This window comes from Trachemys scripta, chromosome 2 (genome assembly GCF_013100865.1).
Source record: "Trachemys scripta elegans isolate TJP31775 chromosome 2, CAS_Tse_1.0, whole genome shotgun sequence".
Taxonomy (NCBI): domain Eukaryota; kingdom Metazoa; phylum Chordata; order Testudines; family Emydidae; genus Trachemys; species Trachemys scripta.
This window is the reverse complement of record NC_048299.1, coordinates 31,908,104-31,929,297: the sequence shown is the minus strand read 5'-3', so window position 1 is coordinate 31,929,297 and position 21,194 is coordinate 31,908,104. Positions and strand designations below refer to the sequence as shown.

General features: G+C 42.5%; 1 pseudogene; it reads left to right on the top strand.

The window, feature by feature from the left end:
* Nucleotides 1–354: 354 nt before the first annotated feature.
* On the top strand, nt 355–8,640 carry LOC117871500 (annotated as a pseudogene).
* The last annotated feature ends 12,554 nt before the right edge of the window (nt 8,641–21,194 follow it).

Here is a 21,194-nt window from a genome sequence, read left to right as displayed (position 1 = left end):
CTTCAAATAACTGACTTGGCCAAATATGCGGATAAAGGGAAAATAAGTCTGTTTCTACCGGAACAGGAACAAAGTGTGACTGCCAAACCCCCAGAAACACCAAAGAACTCAGACTCTGTTGTTCAGGAGGTGTTGGATAATGTGAATAAGCGTTATAAGAAAAATGCAATAATATTGCTAAATAAGCTGGGCCAGGATAAAAATCTCTCTTCATGGAACGATAAAGGGTCTTTTGTGTACAAGGGCTCTGTGGTTAATGGTTCTAACATGCTCGACTAAGTCAGGGCTGTCACCCAGACTCGCTCTGTTCCTAGCAGACATGTACCTAAAGGATGGGATGTGTTTATGAATGCCATGGCGGAACTGAACGTACCATCTTCCGTCATGGGCAATGCGGCCAACAGAGATCTTTTGGAATGCCTCAAGGCCTCGACTGCTGACACCGGCGTGGATCGAGAAACCGTGACCTCTTTTTTGCCATCTAAAAAATGAAAATTAGCTAAAAGAGCCGAATGTTTTTCACATGTATGTAATGTTTTTCACATTCTAAAATTTTTAAAACTGGTAATGTTTTGCTTTAAATAAAACATTTCTATACTTTAAAAAAAAATCTGTGTACTTTTTCTCAATTGGTCATTGTTTTTTTTTAAAAAAAACAAAAAACCCCAACAAACATCAATTGTCTTTAAACCCCTCACCTGGGGTGCTTTATTGGGTAACATGGCTATGAAAATCATTGCAAGATACACATGTCTGGGCTTGTTGAAACATGCTTTGAGCAAGGCTAGTCATGCCCAAGAATTTAAATTTATTTTTTACAAAATTCATCACCATCTGGTCGTTTTGCACTAAGTCATTAGAATACAATTTTATAATCCGGTCAAAAGATAAACCCTTGCTACGATGATGTAAGAAAAACACGCAGTGATAGCCGCAGGCAACGGAGCAGGGCTCTTGTAATTGTCTATTGTGAAACACCATGTCTGTGGCATTTTTGTTTAAAAATTTCATAATGCTTTTAGGAAACAACACACTGTTCAGGGGGTCCCCATATGAGTCAAAAAACTCTCCACGCTTACTCTCCACCAGATACAAGGCGAGCCAGTGTTCACCCGGTTGGTTGTGTGGGTTCCATTGGAACTTCATTGGTACCAAACTGTCTCTGCAGATCATTTTAATTTTTACAAATCAGCTAATTCTGACTGAAAAAGGGTTTCACTGGAATTTTTCTAACCACCTCTAATGTGAAACCTGACAGTGCTATATTTATATATAAATCTATGCAGAGGAATATTATTATTATTTATTAATATCAACAATAATCTTATTTCTCTTGGTAGGTGGTATAACATTTTTTAAAATACTTTTCTCTTAATATCTTTTTTATTCCATTATTTATTTCAGTTCTTTATATTTTTGTTTTTTTATAGAATCATTCTGGCTATTTGGTAAATATACTGTTGTAAGGATAAATATTTTTTGAGGTAGTGCTTAATATACATAGAAAAACAACTAAACAACAGCCATACTGGGTCAGACCTATGATTCATCTAGCCCAGTATTCTGTCTTCTGACAGTGGCTGGTGCCAGATGCTTCAGAGGGAATGAAAAGAACAGGGCAAATTTGAGTGACCCATCTTCTGTTGTCCAGTCCCTGCTTCTGGCAATCAGAGGTCTAGGAACACTCAGAGAATTGGGTTGCATCCCTGAACTTCTTGACTAATAGCCTTTGATGGACCTATATTCCATGAATTTATCTAATTCTTTTTTGTACCCAGTTATACTCTTCACCTTCAGTTACACCCCTGGCAATGAGTTCCACAGACTAACTGTGCATTGTGTGAAGAAGTACTTCCTTATGTTTCTTTTAAACCTTCTGCCTATTAATTTCATTGGGTTACCACTGGTTCTTGTGTTATGTGAATGGGTAAACAACACTTCCTTATTTACTTTCTCCACACAATTCAAGGTTTTATAGATCTCTATCATATTCCTCCTTAGTCATCTCTTTTCTAAGATGAACAGTCCTTTTTTAATCTCTCTTCATATGGAAGCTGTTCCATGCCCTTAATAATTTTTGTTGCCCCTCTATGTACGTTTTCCAATTCTAATATATCTTTTTTGAGATGTGTCAACCAGAACTTCACAAAGTAGTCAAGGTGTGGGCATAACATGGATTTATTTAGTGACATTATGATATTTCTTGTCTTATTATTTTTCCCTTTCCTAATGGATCCTAACATTCTGTTAGTGTTTTTACTGCTCCTGCACATTGAGCAGATGCTTTCAGAGAACTATTCATGATAACTCCAAGATCTCTTTCTTGAGTGGTAACAGCCACTTTAGACCCCATCATTTTTTATGTGTAGTTAGAATTATGTTTTCCAATGGGCATTACTTCGCACTTATCAGCATTGAATTTCATCTTCCATTTTGTTGCCCAGACAACCAATTTTGTGACATCTCTTTGTAATTCTTCAGTGACAGCTTTGTACTCAAGTATCTTGAGTAATTTTGTATTGTCTGCAAACTTTGCCACCTCACTGTTTATCCCCTTTTCCAGATCAATATGAACAGCACAGGTCCCACTACATATCCTTGGGGACTCTGCTATTTACCTCTCTCCACTGTGAAAACTGACCATTTATTCTTACCCTTTGTTTCCTATCTTTTAACTAATTACTGATCCATGAGAGGACCTTCCTTCTCCCATGACTGCTTACCTTGCTTAAGAGCCTTTGGTGTGAGACCTTGTCAAATGGTTTCTGAAAATCCAAGTACATTATATCCACTGGCTCATCCTTGTCCACATCCTAGTAAACTCCCTCAAAGAATCATAATAGATTGGTGAGGCATGATTTCCCTTTTCAAAAGCTGTGTGCAGTCTTCCCCAACATACCATGTTCATCTATGTGTCTGATAATTTTGTTCTTTACCGCAGTTTCAACCAATCTTCCTGATACTGAAGTTAAGCTTACTAGGCTTTAATTGCCAGGATCACCTCTAGAGCCTTTAAAAAAAATCTGTTTCCTGTCCTGGTCATCTGGTACGGAATCTGATTTAAGCGATAGGTTACATACCACAGTTAGTTGTTCTGCAATTTCATATTTGGGTTCTTTCAGGACTCCTGGGTGAATACCATCTGGTCCTGGTGACTTATTACTTTCTAATTTATCAGTTTGTTCCAAACCCTCCTCTTCTGACACCTCATTCTGGGACAGTTCCTCAGATTTGTGACTTAAAAAGAATGGCTCAGGCGTGGGAATCTCCCTCAGATCCTGTGCAGTGAAGACCAATGCAGAAAATTCTTTTAACTTCTCCAGAATGGTCTTGTCTTCCTTTAATGCTCCAGTAGCACCTCAATCATCCAGTGGCCCCACTGATTGTTTTGCAGGCTTCCTGCTTCTGATGTACTTAGAAAAATGTTTTTGCTGTTAGTTTTTGTGTCTTTTGCTAGTTGCTCTTCAAATTCTTTTTTGGCCTGCCTCATTATACTTTTACTTACTTGCCAGAGTTTATGCTCCTTTCTGTTTTCCTCAGTAAGATTTGACTTCCAATTTTTAAAAGATATAATTTTTCTTCTAACCACCTTTTTCTGTCATGGTGGCATTTTTTTGTTCCTCTTACTTTTTTAAAATTTTGGATATACATTTAGTGTGAGCCTTTATTATGGTGTTTGCCGGCACTTTATTCTTATGATAGTTCTTTTTAATTTCTCTTTAACCAGCTTCCTCATTTTTGTGTAGTTCCCCTTTCTGAAGCTAAATGTACTGTAGTGGGTTCCTTTGGCATTTTCCCCACTACAAGGATATTACATTTAATTACATTATGGTCACATTTGTACTTGGTACATCTGTAGATGTACCGGCATGCTACTTTCTGATGTGAAATTTTCCTGGAGGGATACAGGTTTGGCTTGTCATGTAATTACAATTGAATATGCAACACAATAAACTCTCTCATACTGCATGCTATATGTATCATAGAATCATAGAAATGTAAGGCTAGAAGGGACCTAAAAAATCATCAAATCCAGGCCCTTTCACTGAGGCAGAACCAAGTAAAGCTATATCATCCATATTAGGTGTTTGTCCAACCTGTTCTTGTAAACCTCTTTTGGAAACCTATTCCAGAGTTTAACTATGCTTTGAGTTAGAAAGTTTTTCCTAATATCTAACCTAAATCTCCCTTGCTGCAGATTAAGACCATAACTTTTTATTGAACCTTCAGTGAACATGGAGAACAACTGATCACAGCAGTCAATATAACATCTGTGAACATATTTGAAAACTCTTAACAGGTCCCCTGTCAGTCTTCTTTCCTCAAGACTAAACATGCTCACTTTTTAAAACTTTTCCTCTTAGGTCAGGTTTTCTAAACCTGTTATAATTTTTTCTGCTGTCCTGTGGACTTTCTCCAATTTGTTCACATCTTTCCTAAAGTGTGGTGCCCAGAATTGGACACAGTACTACAGCCTAGGCCTCACCAGTGGCAAGTAGAGCAGGGCAACTACTTCCTATGTCTTGCATATTCATATTAATACACCCTAAAATGATATTAGCTTTTTTCACAACGGCTTCACATTATTGACTCATATTAAATTTGTGATCCATTATAAACCCCCAGATCCTTTTCAGCAGCACTACCACCTAGCCACTTATACCCCATTTTGTAGTTGTGCATTTGATTTTTTTCCTAAGTGTAGTACTTTGCACTTGTCTTTATTGAATTTAATCTTGTTGATTTCAGACTAATCTCTAATTTATCAACATTGTTTTGAATTCTAATCCTGTCCTTCAAAGTGCTTACAGCTCCTTCCAGCTTGATGTCATCCACAAATTTCATAAGCATACTCTCCACTTCATTATGCAAGTCATTAATGAAAATATTGAATAGTACTGGACCCAGCACTGACCTACATGGAACCCCACTAGATATGTTCTCCCAGTTTGACAGCAATCCATTGATAACTATTCTTGGATTACACTCTTTCAACCAGTTATTCACCCATCGTATAGTAATTTCACCTAGACCACATTTCTCTAGCTTTCTTATAAGAATCTCATGCCATTTCCTGATTTGTATGTCTTAGATTTAACACATTTGACAACAAGCTGTTTGGAATTAAGGATCTGGAAGCTGAGCGCATGGATCCTCAACAAAAGTTACTCTTGGAATGCACGTACAGAGCCCTGGAGGATGCAGGAGTCGCGATGGAACATGTCAGTGGCAGCAAAACAGGGGTTTTTGTTGGTAAGTTAGCAGCCTAGTGGTGAACCAGTTCATAAATTTACATAGTTATCTAACTTTATTAATCTAATGATGGAATATCTAAAGCTACTATGCTCTGAACAGTGCTGCATACTGTATGTTATGAACAGTTCACATTGTCTAATGAATTAATTGTATTGTTTATTGTTACATAAATGACACTCTAAGTCTAAATCACAAACTGCACTGCGTGGCTAAGGAGGTGGGTGGACACTGTGTTCTTCGGATGGAGGTAGCAGTGTGGCTGCTTCTCTTGCACTCCTGATGACTCTGGGAGCCTTTGTGCCTCCAGTTCCTGGTCCTCCAGCTGGACTGGTCCAGCTCCTCCCTCCTCCCATTGCAGGGCTGCCTGGCCACAGGATCAGTAACACCCCTCCTTTCCCCTCATCTACCTGCTCACAGGGAGTCTACTGGGAGTGCAGCTCCTGCTCTTGCCTCACCAAACCCAATGTCTCATAAGCCGGCTAAGCCCTGCATGGCCACATGGGATGGGGATGGTTCTTATAAGGCCTTACTGCCCTGCTCAGCTGTATGGGGCTGTGTCAAAATTGAGTGCTAAGGCCTGGGCTACACAAGAAAGTTATGCTGGTTTCACTAAAGGTGTGATTTTAAAACCCATTCAGTTAAATCTGTGGACTCGCTTTCAGTTTTAAACACGGCTCATTTTGGTTCAGTTTGAGTTAATTAGGAATCTGTTTAAGTTCAATCAAAATAGGAGTTAGTCCCAATTTAACTGAAAGTGTGATTCTAAACTGATTCAGCAAAAACAATGAGGAGTCCTTGTGGCACCTTAGAGACTAACACATTTAAACTGATTCAGTTATAATCAGTGAAACTTTCTCTTGCAGACGAGGCCTTCATGTCATTTAATACCTTCAGACAAATTTCAAGTGTTAAATATATAGATAAGGAGTGAAATCCTGGCCCCACTGAAGTCAATGGGAGTTTTGCCATCGACTTCAATACAACCAGGATTTCACTGTAGGTGCTGATGTAGCATGGCACAGGATAAAAGTGAGAAAGCAAAGAACACCACTACGTTTAGATCTGCTCATCTATTTTAATCTCTCATGCTAACATGAAACATGTCTGCTGTTTTTACAGGTCTTATGAATCGAGACTATGAGATCATATCAAGCAGAGCAGTAACTGAAATAAATCATTACGATGGAACTGGGGTAGCAGTAAGCATAGCTGCTAACAGGATTTCATACACTTTTAATCTGACTGGACCATCACTTTCCATCGATACTGCATGCTCATCGTTTCTTTTTGCTTTGCATTACGCCTTGCAAGCAGTTAAACAAGGTACTGGGACTAAAAGTAAATAAGCAAATAAATTAGGGTTGATACTGTAGTTAAGTTACTAAGGTATATATGTGCACCACTGGTGGGAGGGATAGCTCAGTGGTTTGAGCATTGCCCTGGTAATGTGAGTTCAATCCTTGAAGGGGCCACTTAGGGATCTGGGGCAAAATCAGTACTTGGTCCTGCTAGTGAAGGAAGGGGGCTGGACTTGATGACCGTTCAAGGTCCCTTCCAGTTCTATGAGATAGGTATAGGGCTGGTAAGGGCTAAAAGCATTTCCATTTTACCATTAACAAAATGAAAGTTTGCACCCTCAGTTCCACCAGTACAGAGTACAGAGTTTTATATCACCTGTAACAGCAACTGTCAAATACTATCACTGATTTTTGGCACCCATGGAAGATTTAAGCCTTTCTTTTTCAGGGACCTGCTAAATGATTAGTGTCTGCCATTCTTTCAAATCACATTATCATGATTCATGAAGGAGTGGATGTTTTTTGTGTTTTTTTTAAAGACCAAGATTATTTACTCCCTCAATAGCTTCTATTAATATTCTGCTGTCTGCTTGGGCCCATTCCAAACACTGAGAATTTTATCATCTGTTGGGTTTCAGGGCCTGAAAGTTTGAATATGTCTACGCACTTTCAATGGGTCAGTTCTGTTTTTATAATCTCCCTGCAAATTCTTTTTATCACTAATGGGCACTGTTAACAATTCCAAATATTACTACAGTGTATTAATGTAAATCTGTAGAGATGCACAAAAGATGGAAAACAGTCATACATTTATTTTACTACAGGAGACTGTGAAGCGGCTCTGTTTGGAGGAGTGAACTGCATTATAGATCCCAGCACTTTCGTATCTCTGAGTAAAGCAAAAATGCTCTCTCCCAAGGGGATGAGTAAGCCCTTTACTAAAAAGGCAAATGGTAATGGAAGGGGAGAAGGCTGTGGTGTTCTTTTACTGAAGTCACTAAAAAAGGTAGGTTCATTTTCATAGAGCTTCCAAAATGAGATTTCCAGATACCTAGCACTGTTCAATTCCCATTCTAATATGTCCTTTAATGGGAGAACATATTCCCAGCTCTAGATGCAACTCTTCTACTGTGAGGTTAATATCCAGGGCTAAAATATTTAGGCACTTATCCTAGTGTAAGAAGGGTATGTTTAAGAATTAAACAGAATATTCTGTCTGCCCTTGCCCTTCCTATATTGTAAAAATCCTTTTTTTCAAAACGAGCACTAGAAGATTGCAACAGAATATGGGCAGATATAAATATCAGTGTAATAAATCAGAATGGCAGATCCGTGAGTCCAATCACAAGACCATCTCAAACAGCATAGGAAAAGTTAATATGCAGCATTTATCTGATTCATGTTGACGCATAAGTTGTTCAGTATGTTGAAGTACATGGCACAGAAACTCCTGCTGGAGATCCTACAAAAGCAAGAGAGCCTAGGTAGCATCATTGGTAATAACAGATCTCCTAAAATGCCTGTTCTAAAGATTGGTTCTGTTAAAGGGAACATTGGCCATGCTGAATCAGCTGCTGGGGCAGCTGCATTAATTAAAGTTCTTTTAATGATGCACCATGAAATGATTGTTCCATCTGTGCACTACAGAGAGGATATTAGTAGCATAAATACAGAGAAGTTAAATCTATCAATTCCAACGACTGTAGAGAAATGGGAAGAGTCGAGAGAATTTGGAAGAGTAGCTGGTGTCAACTGTTTTGGATTTGGGGGAACTAATGCCCAGGTTGTTGTCAGACAGTTCAAGCAAACACAGGTTCTTCCCTCTTTTAAAAGACCGATTGAATTATTTGTACTCTCTGCAGCTTCAAGCAAATCCCTCAAATTGACAATGGAAGACACAGCTGAGCAGTTAAACATAAGCAACTCAGTAACTCTCCCAAATCTGGCCTGTACATCTGTCTGTAGAAGAAGCCATGTAAATTACAAGTAGAGAAAAGCATTTGTTACAAACTCTCTTTGACATTTACAGCAACAAGTTGCATTAGCAGCTAAAACAGAAATAACTCCATCAAAGATGACTCCATGATTAGTTTTTGTGATGTATTTTATTGTGACGCGCTAAAGGAAGCTATAACCAGCACAATTGTGAACAGAGAGACCAGAGAAGAGATGTCTGACTATTGTATCATCCAGTGCTGTTAGACTGTTTTCTACAGATGATCACTGTCATGACAACAATAACTTTCCAAACCAGAGCAGACTTTCCTTCTGGCACAGGCAGTCTTGTAGTTTTCAGACCTTTGGAGGAGGAAATGATGATATATTTGAAAACAAGCAAATCAACTGGGAACTACTTAGAAGTTTGTGGATGCTTTACAGATAACCGTGGCTCCATTCTGGCAGAACTGAAACATGTTGGGATCACTTTTATGAAACCAACATCCCCCAGAGACAATGACTTGCTCTTTGAAAATAAGTGGAAAGAAATATCTCCCGCTCAGACCATAGGAAGTTTAGGGGAAACACCCAGAGTCATTGTGTTCGCTGACAAACTTGGAAGCGCTCAGCAGCTCAAAAAATACTTACACAATGAGTTGAGATATGTTATGTATGATTACTGGGAGATACTGTTAGAAGCCAAGACACTAGAAATAACTGCACAGCATAAAATGAAAAGGGAAATTGAGGACTACCAGGAAGTTTTGTTCATGTGGGGAATTCAAAAGTTAAGCAACGAGTTCCCAAGCAAAGTGGTGGCACATTTAGCTAAGTGTTGTGAGGCTTATCGCCAAATTATTGTGGCATTAAGAGAGAAAAAATTCAGTTGTTCAGTTAGAATAATCACCTACAGAACAACAGATAGAAATGTAGATCATCTTAACCCTGGGTTTGCTTTGTATGGCGTGACGAGAACCTGCATAGTTGAAGTTTTAGAAATCACATTTCAGATGATTGACATCAGCTCTTCGAGTACACTGGACATCTCAGCCTTAGAAGATGTTATTGTAAAATATAAAGGACAGGATCATCCAGAAATCTGGATCAAACAAGGAAGAATTTATACTTCAGAAATCACACACCATTTAAAGATGTGGATTACAGTCAACTTGTGTCCATTTATGTGACTTGTGTCCAAGAGAATAAATGGACACAAGTCAGATATCAGGAATGGCAATATACAAAAACCTGTAGGAGAACACTTCAACCTCCCTGGCCACACAATAGCAGATGTAAAGGTAGCCATCTTACAGCATAAAAACTTCAGGACCAGACTCCAAAGAGAAACTGCTGAGCTCCAGTTCATTTGCAAATTTGACACCATCAGATCAGGGTTAAACAAAGACTGTGAATGGCTATCCAACTACAGAAGCAGTTTCTCCTCCCTTGGTGTTCACACCTCAACTGCTAGCAGAGCACGTCACCCTCCCTGATTGAACTAACCTTGTTATCTCCATATTGATTTATACCTGCCTCTGAAAATTTCCATTACTTGCATCTGAAGGAGTGAGGTTCTTACCCACGAAAGCTTATGCTCCCAATACTTCTGCTAGTCTTAAAAGTGCCACAGGACCCTCTGTTGCTTTTTACAGATTCAGACTAACACGGCTACCCCTCTGATACTTGACAAAATGAATAGGGAGGCAACCTAGTGACAGAGGATGTGGAAAAAGCTAATGTACTCAATGCTTTTTTTGCCTCTGTCTTCACAAACAAGGTCAGCTCCCAGACTGCTGCACTGGGCAGCACAGTATGGGGAAGAGGTGACTAGCCCTCTGTGGAGAAAGAAGTGGTTCGGGACTATTTAGAAAAACTGGACGAGCACAAGTCCATGGGGCCGGATGCACAACATACAAGGGTGCTAAAGGAGTTGGCAGATGTGATTGCAGAGCCATTGACCATTATCTTTGAAAACTCATGGCGATCAGGGGAGGTCCCGGATGACTGGAAAAAGGCTACTGTAGTGCCCATCATTAAAAAAGGGAAGAAGGAGGATCTGGGGAACTACAGGCCAGTCAGCCTCACCTCAGTCCCTGGAAAAATCATGGAGCAGGTCCTCAAGGAATCAATTATGAAGCACTTAGAGAAGAGGAAAGTGATTAGAAACAGTCAGCATGGATTCACCAAGTGCAAGTCATGCCTGACTAACCTAATTGCCTTCTATGATGAGATAACTGGGTCTGTGGATGAGGGGAAAGCAGTGGATGTGTTATTCCTTGACTTTAGCAAAGCTTTTGATACGCTCTCCCACAGTATTCTTGCCAGCAAGTTAAACAAGTATCAGCTGGATGAATGGACTATAAGATGGATAGAAAGCTGGCTAGATCATCGGGTTCAACGGGTAGTGATCAATGACTCCATGTCTAGTTGGCAGCCGGTTTCAAGCGGATTGCCCCAAGGGTCAGTCCTGGGGCCGGTTTTGTTCAATATCTTCATTAATGATCTGGAGGATGGCGTGGACTGCACTCTCAGCAGGTTTGCAGATGACATTAAACTGGGAGGAGTGATAGATATGCTGGAGGATAGGGATAGGATACAGAGGGACCTAGACAAATTAGAGGATTGGGCCAAAAGAAACCTGATGAGGTTCAGCAAGGGCAAGTGCAGAGTCCTGCACTTAGGACAGAAGAATCCCATTCACTTTTACAGACTAGGGACCGAATGGCTAGGAAGCGGTTCTGCAGAAAAGGACCTAGGGGTTACAGTAGACGAGAAGCTGGATATGAGTCAACAGTGTGCCCTTGTTGCCAAGAAGGCTAATGGCATTTTGGGCTGTAGAAGTAGGGGCATTGCCAGCAGATCGAGGGATGTAATCATTCCCTTCTATTCGACATTGGTGAGGCCTCATCTGGAATACTGTGTCCAGTTTTGGGCCCCACACTACAAGAAGGATGTGGAAAAATTAGAAAGAGTCCAGCGGAGGGCAACAAAAATGATTAGGGGGCTGGAGCACATGACTTACGAGGAGAGGCTGAGGGCGGGGCCAGCTTCAGGCACCAGTGTAGCAAGCAGGTGCCTGGGGCGGCCAATGAAGCAGGGGGCAGCACATCTGGCAGTTTGGCGGCAATTCGAGGGCGGGGCCGTCACTCCCTCTCAGAGCGAAGGACGTGCCGCCGAATTGCCGCCGTACAATGAAGCGGCAGTAGAGCTGCCGCCGATCGCAGCTTTTTTTTTTTTTGTGCTTGGGGCAGCATAAACGCTAGAGCCGGCCCTGGCTGAGGGAACTGGGATTGTTTAGTCTGCAGAAGAGAAGAATGAGGGGGGGATTTGATAGCTGCTTTCAACTACCTGATGGGGATTCCAAAGAGGATGGAACTAGACTGTTCTCAGTGGTACCAGATGACAGAACAAGGAGTAACGGTCTCAAGTTGCAGTGGGGGAGGTTTAGGTTGGATGTTAGGAAAAACTTTTTCACTGGGAGGGTGGTGGAATCTCCTTCCTTGGAGGTTTTTAAGGTCAGGCTTGACAAAGCCCTGGCTGGGATGATTTAGTTGGGAATTGGTCCTGCTTTGAGCAGGGGGTTGGACTAAATGACCTCCTGAGGTCCCTTCCAACCCTGATATTCTATGATTCTATGACATTCAGAAATGGCAAAGAGCCGCAGGAGAGGGAGCTCCTTCAGTGTTTTCTCCAGGAATTAAAATGGGGGAGGGAGGGGTGCGCCGCAATGTTCCCTCTAATTTTTTCCACCCATGTGCAGATGTGTGCCACCAGTAGAAACAAAAAACCTAGATATAATATATATTTTTAAAAAGTTACCATAGAGATAATTACTCCAGCTAGGACAAGTTAGGCATTTTTTAGAACTCACTACTCAAAGAATTAAATTTAAGTGTAAGAGAAATAAGAGTTATGAAATGCATAGACCAGTCAAAACACTAAAATAACACACTTTGAAAGAATAAAATTACAAAGAATTTATGTGCATTGCAGGACGTACCAAAAAGTAACAACAACAATAATACAAGTATGTGTTGGGAGGTGACTGTGAAAGAGACAAAGTGTGTGTGTGTATGTGTGTATGTGTGTATGTGAGAGAGAGAGAGAGAGAGACACACACACACACACACACAGAGTGTGTGACTGTATGTGTGACACAGATTGTGTGTGTGCTGGATGCTGGGGACATTTCTGAGAGACGCCGTGTGCTGTCTCTTTAAGACACTCACTGAAAGCTCTCCTGCTCTGTCCTAACCTGTTGTTTCCCTTCCCTGGCTCTGGGCAGGGGGACTGTGTGTGTGTGTGTGTGTGTGTGTGTGTGTGTGTGTGTGTGTGTGAGAGAGAGAGAGAGAGAGAGAGAGAGAGAGAGAGACTGTGTGAGCTGATTACTGGGGAAATCTCGGAAACAGTGCACCGTCTCTTTAAGAATGGTGCTCACTGTTCACCGCAGCAGCTCTTCGAATCCTGAGCCAGGCTGTGTCCCCTTTCCCCGGCTCTGTGGAGATGAGGTACAGGGGCGGGAGGAGGGGGACACCTGACATCAGTACCCTTCCTTCCCCCCCTCACACAGCCATGAGGAGGGTCCCGGGAGCAGCTGCATGATGGAACAATGTGAGGGGATGGGCAACTGAACATATGCTGCCCACTGGCTGTGAGTGCTTTGCTAATCAGCTGGGCGACGTTTGACTGTCTCCTGGGCCGCCCGCCCAAGCACGCAGCTTACAGTGAACATGGGGGACAGGGGTGTTCAAATTTACAGAGGAGTGAGGGCTGATGAGGGGTGAGGGCGAAGGTGAGCCATATGACACCATAGTAAAAATTGAAAAATGTTTCACGATCATTTTATTAGATTTAACTCATGTTTTGAAATCATTACACAAATTAAAGTTGGCTATTCAAGCCTATTATGAAGCACTACATCTACATCCTTCTTGGTTCCTTGTTATAATTTTGCACAACTTTGCTAATGAACTTCTTGTATGCAGTGCATTCATCTTTGGTGGCTTCTCATGTGTCCGGTAGTTCCAGTCCTTCATGATATGTTCATGATCAGGCAGAAGGCGACTTCTTGCAGAGCACAAAATTCAATTCAATGAGGAAAAATAACAGTCAACTGTAGTTGTTGTGACTGGGAGTAGCAAGAGATGAATGCCTACTTCTTTCATCCCAGGAAACATAGCACAAAGATTGGATTTAATCACTAGTGATGATAAAGAAGTCCCAGCATATTTTCTATTTTTTCCAAGACATTCAGTGCTTTTGGATTCTTGCTGAAAAGAGTATAACAAAGACACTAAATTTATAGTTTTAATGTCTTTTGAAGATTCTGCAGCTCATACTAGTGCTAGTTGGAGTAGATGGCCTCTGCAGTGTGTATAGGAGAGATCAGGGTTATACTTTTTCTCTGAGTAAAACTTGTACTCCACTATGTCTTCCAGAGAAGTTTGCAACTCCATCAAATGTACAAGCAGCCATCTGTTTGGGGTCTGGTTTACAAGCATTTAATTTTTCTAGGATGTGGCTTGTCACAGATGCAGCCAATGTGTCTTCTATAACCTGAACATCTAGAAATACATCTAGTTGCGCTGACATCAAGATAACATATGCAATGACTTAATACTTAATGGCCATTTGCATCGGTGCATTCATTAGCCATGCATGCACACTTTCTGAATATGGTGAGAGAGTTCTTCAATTTTTCAAATGTGGTGCAACAGTGAAAGACTCAGCACGCTTCTAACCAGTCAGTTGAGTTTCTTACAAAAAGATAGTGAGCATTTGCCGGTCTTATTCGGAACCTGTCTCCAACTTCAGGATTAATAAGTGATAATGCACTTAACATTGGCCTCCAGTTTGCTGGCAAACCAAGCTCCTCCACTTTTACTATATAAATCCATGGTATGCTCACATCTTGAATACTGCGTGCAATTCTGGTCACCCCATCTCAAAAAAGATATATTGGAATTGGAAATGGTTCAGAAAAAGGCAACTAAAATGATTAGGCGTATGGAACAGATTTCATATGACGACAGATTAAAAGGACAGGGACTTTTCAGCTTGGAAAAGAGATGATTAAGAGGGGATATGATAGAAGTCTGTAAAATCTTGATTTATATGGAGAAAGTGAATAATGAAGTGTTATTTACTCCTTCACGTAACACAAGAACTAAGAGTCACCCAATGAAATGAATTGGCAGCAGGTTTAAAATAAACAAAAGGAAGTACTTCTTCACACAACGCACAGTCAATCTGTAGAACTTTTTGCTAGGATGCTGTGAAGGCCAAAACTACAACCAGGTTCAAAAAAGAACTAGGTAAGTTCATGGAGGATAGGTCCATCAATGACAATTAGCCAGGATGGGCAGGGATGCAACACCATGCTTTGAGTATCCCTAGCCTATGTTCACCAGAAGCTGGGAATGGGTGACACAGGAAGGATCACTTGATTGCCTGTTCTGTTCATTACCTCTGAAGCACCTGGCATTGGCCACTGTTGGCAGACAGGCTACTGGACTAGGTGAACCATTGTTCTGACCCAGCCTGGCTATGTTATGTTATTATGTAAACTTTATTATTTAATGTTTAGTACAGAAACTCCCCTAGATAACGACCTCTCAAGATAGTGACGAAGGGAGATAACGACGTTGGCAAATAATCTTGGCCTACTAGGAAATTTATATTTTTATAAGTTTCCCAGTCACAAATCTAGCATTCTGGTGCAAAGTCACTAAAACGTAGTCCAACAAACAAATGTTCCTTTAACATGCCCCTCCCTTCCCCCTCCACCACACCCCACTCATAGTTGTTGTCCTTGGTCAGTGGAGACCCAGAGTTCAGAGGTGCTTTCTCATGAGTTCACCTCCCACCCTGGCTGGTTGGGAGGAGAAGGCATCTTAATCATTCCTTCATCTGCTTACCGCTTGCTCTGGCCACTGTTGGTCACTGTGCCACCATTCACTCCATCGCTCCATCATTGATGGCTTTGCACCGTCACCTTCTGCTGCCGCCGTGACCTCTGTGAATTAGTCTCTTGAGATTCCACCCAGCTGTCAGTGATTTCAGCTCTCAGTGGGGGAACCTCACTGCTAGTGCAGGCTGGGCAGTCTTTTCCACAAAAACACTGTCACACAGCAGGCCTAAGCACTTAAACCTGATTGCCAGTGATTTCAGTTCTAGCGGTCACTTAAAAAAACAAGATTCTCTGTGGAGCTTAATCAGTTCTATCTTTAAACAGGGGAGAGAGGCAGGTCAAATAATGCCTATGAGTCTTAGGCAGATCCCACACCACCAAGCAAAACACCCGTCCCCCACCCCTTTGTCTCCCTCTCTCTTTCTCCCCACTGGGATCTGGTATCCAAACCTCCTGCTTAATGACTGCAGTTCAGTTGAGAGTGACTAGTGCTTTCTTTAATGAAAGAGGTGCTGAGGCTCAAGCACCTTGTCATTTTCATAACTTATGCAGTAAGCCCAGAGGTCCTGGGGCTATGAACTGCCAAGCCTAAAGGTTCCAGGGCTAAGCCCTGGCACAAATTAGGCACTGAGGGTGACCCTCTCAATCAGGGCAGGCTAAGTACAGTCCTGCTGCCCTTTACTCATGCAATAAACATAACCACATTTCATTACCCCTGCATTCAAATTTAAAAATGTTATTAAAGCTCATGTTAAAAAAGTATATAGTACACAGGTTAAGAAACTCCAGTTCCCACTTTCCCTGCATTCCATTTTGATTCCCCAGACACTTCTTCTTGCCCCAGAGTAACAGCAAATTTAGCAGCAACCTCAGTGAAGGGCACTGGAGGCTGGGCATGAGGTTGGCAGGGTGCTGGCTGCTGGGATGAGAGGCCATCATTCATAAAAATACTTTTAGTATTCATTATACTTATTTATCTTTCCTGAGTCTCTTTTTCTGTATTTAATTTAAGGCCTGAAGTTTGTTTGCAGCTGGAGCTGCAACCATGGCAGCACTTTTTTGGAATAACAGTCACAACTGGGCAAGCCATATGAAAACAAAACATTGAGAAAGCAGGCCAAAATCAGAAATGTCAAAACCAGGAAAATTAAAGTTAAAGAGCAGCTAACAAGAGAAGCAGCTTTTCAAATCCCAAAGAAGAAGCACAGCTAACTAGGTGAAGTAACTTTTTTTTAGTTTACTCTATTGAAGACAATGTTTTGCATTGATTTGTGTGTTTTCCTCTTTGCTGTCATTCTGGGTGTTTTCGTGACCTAGTTTATTTATATGTCTCTCTGTAAATTTTGGGACTTATGAAACCTGGAGGCAGCTTGTTATTGTTTCACACATCTTACTTACTTCATGATTCATGGTGCAGAATTCTTTTTTTATGCCAGCATTTATCCCATATTAGGTTATTTCTGTTACACATTTTTATGGTCACTCTTCTGTTTGAATCGTAGCAAGTTATGTTGCGGTGATTTACAGGTAGCAGTCTGTGAACCACACTGATCAAAATGAATAGGGTAAAAAGTTGTTATAAAACAATGGACTTTGGCTGTTAGGCCACATTCACTCACAATTTCTCCTTAGTAGTTTTCCTAAAATTAGGCTATAAATTCAAGACTGAGTAAATGATTTGGCAAAACAGTCAAAGTCTTTTACTTGGCAGGATGGTAAGCTCCAAAACCAGATGTCCAGATTGACATTCAGAGACAGCAAAGAGCTGCAGGGGAGGGAACTCCTTTTCATTGCACAATGAGCAGAAGTACTAGAAAGGAAATTCTTGTTGTGATACAGGAAGTAATCCATAGGGGGAAAACCTGCTGAGAATGTAATTCTAATTCGGAGGACTTAATATCCCTTTTTAAGAAGCAGAACAACTTTCTCTTTGGTGGGAAGTATTAAGGAAGAAGAGAGAGAAGGGGAACGTTGTTTTATGCTGCCTTTTCTTGCAACCAGTTAAAAATAGCAATGTAAGCAGAGTCAGGATGAACTCTACCCTGATATCTGGTGGTGAATTGTGGCAAGTTGTGGAAAAGAACTTCAGGGGCTGATCTTGTTTGCATAGGCACACCCACCCCACCAAGCATGAGCCCACAGCAGCCCAAATGGTCACTTTGGCTGCTGTGGGATCCCCAGTTTCTCCGTTATTGGGACAGGAAGAATAAAGTGTTGTTACCCTGATTATGTGAATCAAGGACAATGAAACTGTTTTATGATGGAGGGACTCGCCATCAACTAAGTAGCACTCGCTAGACAAGGGACATGGGTTCCAAAACCCAGTGAATTGAGAGAGGCTGGGAGCAGGTATTTATGCCTGATGGTATGGGCTGCAGTTGAGGGCTTGAAATTCTAATTGCATCTCCTTCTCTCCCCTGTGAAATATCAGAGCTAATTTTAATTCCATTAGGAGTCTAGTTACAGGCTGCTGAGCTGAATTTACTTTGGATCAATGGTGCACCAGCAGTGAGGCTCCCCTACTATGAGATGAAGTCACTGAGTGTTGTGAGGGCGGGGGCCTGAAGATATGTTGCTGAGCAGCTGGTGGAGCAGAGTGGTTTGCGGGACGACTGGAGTGGCTTGTGGGACACCTGGTGGAGCGGAGCAGTTTGCAGAATAGCTGGAGTGGCTCACGGGGTGGCTGGTGGAGGGAGCGCCTGGCAGAGTGGCTCGCGGTGAAGGCTGCAGCAGAACCCCATGGAGAGGTGGGGCAGTCAGCGTTGGATCATGTAAGCTGCCCCTTAACACTGCTGTACCCCCCCTGCCCTCCCGGGCTGGGAGGTAAAACTCTGCAAATAAACTTTTGAACTCTGGGGCTGCACTGACCAGGGACAGAGACTTTTGGGTTGTTGGACTTTGGGGTGATTTTTGGGTTGCTGGACTTAAGACCCTGAGGGAAAAAGGACACTGCCAAACTTACTGGGGGTGGGGGGTGTCTTTTGCTCATGGTTTGTGTTATGAATCCTGTTTGTGGTGTTTCCCCAATATAATGCCACATTATTCCCCTCCTTTATTAAAAGGATTTCGCTACACTCACTCTGTGCTTGCAAGAGGGGAAGTATTGCCTCTTAGAGGCACCCGGGGGTGGTGTGTAATTGTCCCAGGTCACTGGGTGGGGGCTCAAGCCGGTTTTGCATTGTGTTATTGAAGAAAATCCCTCCTTAGTGTATGGAAAGCTGAGGATCAGTTGGAAGAGATCCGGTAACTGCCAGAGGGTCTGGGGACGGGGACCATCCAGGCCTGCAGGATTTGAAGATTGCCCCAGAAAAGACTGTCTAGCTGGGATCCCCGCAGGACTGATAGGGCCTTGAGCAGAGGTCATGGTGAGGATTGAAGGGGCGGAGTGTAAAGCCGTGCTTGACACTGGATCTCAAGTGACTATTATATTTCAGTCATTCTACCAACAGATGCTTAGGCACCTGCCTATACAGCCACTGACTGGCCTTGGTCTGGTGGCCTCAGCATGGATGAATACCCCTACCAAGAATTCCCAGAGGAGGTTGCTGGGGTAAGAGAAGAGGTAGACACAGCTGCCTTAATATGCCCTGACCCTAAAGGGACCTCTGATGTATCTGTGCTGATGGGGACCAACTCCAGTCTCTTCAAGGTGCTCGCGGATTACTGCAGACGACGGGCTGAGGTCCAGTACCTGAATACCCTGATGATCCATACGCTTTGTGCTGAAGCCTATAGGAAGATTGAGAGCGCTAAAAAGGAAACATCTGAGCTACCGATTGGGGCGCTGAAGTACATGGGCACAACCCCCTTAGTAGTGCCTGCAAGGACAGAGCAAGAAGTGCTTGTTATGAGTACCAGGCTGAAAGGCAGTGAAGGGGCATTAGCAATGGTAGAGCAGCCGGTTGACGGAGAGCTCCTGGAAGGAGTGCTGGTCCCCAGTGGAGTCATAACCCTACCTGCTGAAGCCCAGGAAAAGATGACTATACTGATTGCTAATGAAATAAGTCGAGATGTTGTTGTGAAGCAAGGACAAAAGATAGCAGACCTCTTTGAGCCTGAATCAATTGTAAAACCCTAGTGTGAGACTCAAGTTCTGACAATAGACCCAGCAAAGTTTGACTTTGGAGATTCACCGTTGTCCAAGGAGTGGAAAGATCGCCTGCAGAGGAAACTTTGTGAAAGATCCAAGGTGTTCTCATTGCATGAGTGGGATGTGGGATGTGCAAAAGAAATAGAGCACAACATCAGACTACATGACTCTCGACCTTTCAGGGAGAGATCTAGGAGGATTGCTGTCTCTGAGATGGAAGATGTGCAACAACATCTTCAGGAGTTGTCTGCGAATGGCATCATTACAGAGTCCCACAGCCCATATGCCTCACCCATTGTGGTGATCCGTAAAAAGAATGGGAAAATCCGGATGTGTATTGACTACCGCACCCTAAACTGACGAACTGTGGTTGATCAGTACACAAAGCCCCGAGTCCAAGATGCTTTAGACTGTTTCCTGGGAAGCCAGTGGTTCTCTGTGTTGGATCTTTGGAGTGGATACTACCAGATCCCTCTGGGAGAAGAAGATAAGGAGAAGACAGCCTTCATCTGCCCATTAGGGTTTTATCAGTTCGAACGCATGCCCCAAGGGATTTCTAGAGCACCTGCCACATTTCAGCGTCTTATGGAGAAAGTTGTGGGAGACATGAATTTAGTGCAAGTGTTAGTTTATTTGGATGACCTGATTGTGTTTGGAAGAACCTTGGAGGAGCATGAAGAAAGACTTCTTAAAGTGCTTGATAGGTTGGAGGATTATGGTCTGAAGCTTTCAATTGACAAATGCAAGTTCTGCAGAACCTCAGTGAAGTATATGGGTCACATCGTGTCCCAAGAGGGTGTGAGAACTGATCCTGATAAAATAGAAGCACTCACTACATGGCCATGTCCAAGTAACTACAGAGAACTCAAGACCTTTCTTGGGTTTAGTGGCTACTACTGCAGATTTGTGAAAAACTATGCTACGATTGTAAAACCTCTGAATGATCTTACCAGGGGATACCAGTACAGCAAGAACAAATCTAAGACCAAGAATAAGGGGAAGTCCACAAAGCCTCCTGTACAGAGACACTATGGCCCCTTCGAACCATTTGGGCCATGGTGGGATGAGAGATGTGAAAGGGCTTTTCGAGAAATCATTACTTGCCGAACTTATGCTCCAGTCCTAGTCTTTGCTGACCCAAGCAAGCAGTTTATCCTGCATACTGATGCCAGTTTGGAGGGTCTGGTAGCAGTCCTGTACCAGGAAGTGGAAGGCAAACGTACACCTGTAGCCTTTGCCAGCCGAGGACTGTCTGATAGTGAAACTCGCTATCCCACCCACAAGCTGGAGTTCTTGGCCTTGAAATGGGCCATCACTGAGAAATTTCGAGACTACTTGTATGGTGCTCAGTTCCAGGTGTGGACAGACAACAACCCACTGACTTATGTGTTAACAAGTGCTAAGCTGGATGCTACAGGGCAAAGATGGGTGGCCACTTTGGCTAGCTATGACTTCAGCATTCATTACCAATCAGGGAGAAGTAATGTAGATGTAGATGCATTGTCCAGGCGTCCACAGGCACCAGAAGTTGCTGTGATACCCACGGATGGAGTGAGAGCTATTTGCAGTGTGAGTCGCCGAGAGCCAGAGGCCCATGAGAGCCTTCATGGATGTGTTGCAGAAGCTTTGGGCCTGCACCCTGAATGCGTGCCTTCTGCTTCAGTGAACTATATTGCATTGGACCGATCTCCTTTGCCCATCC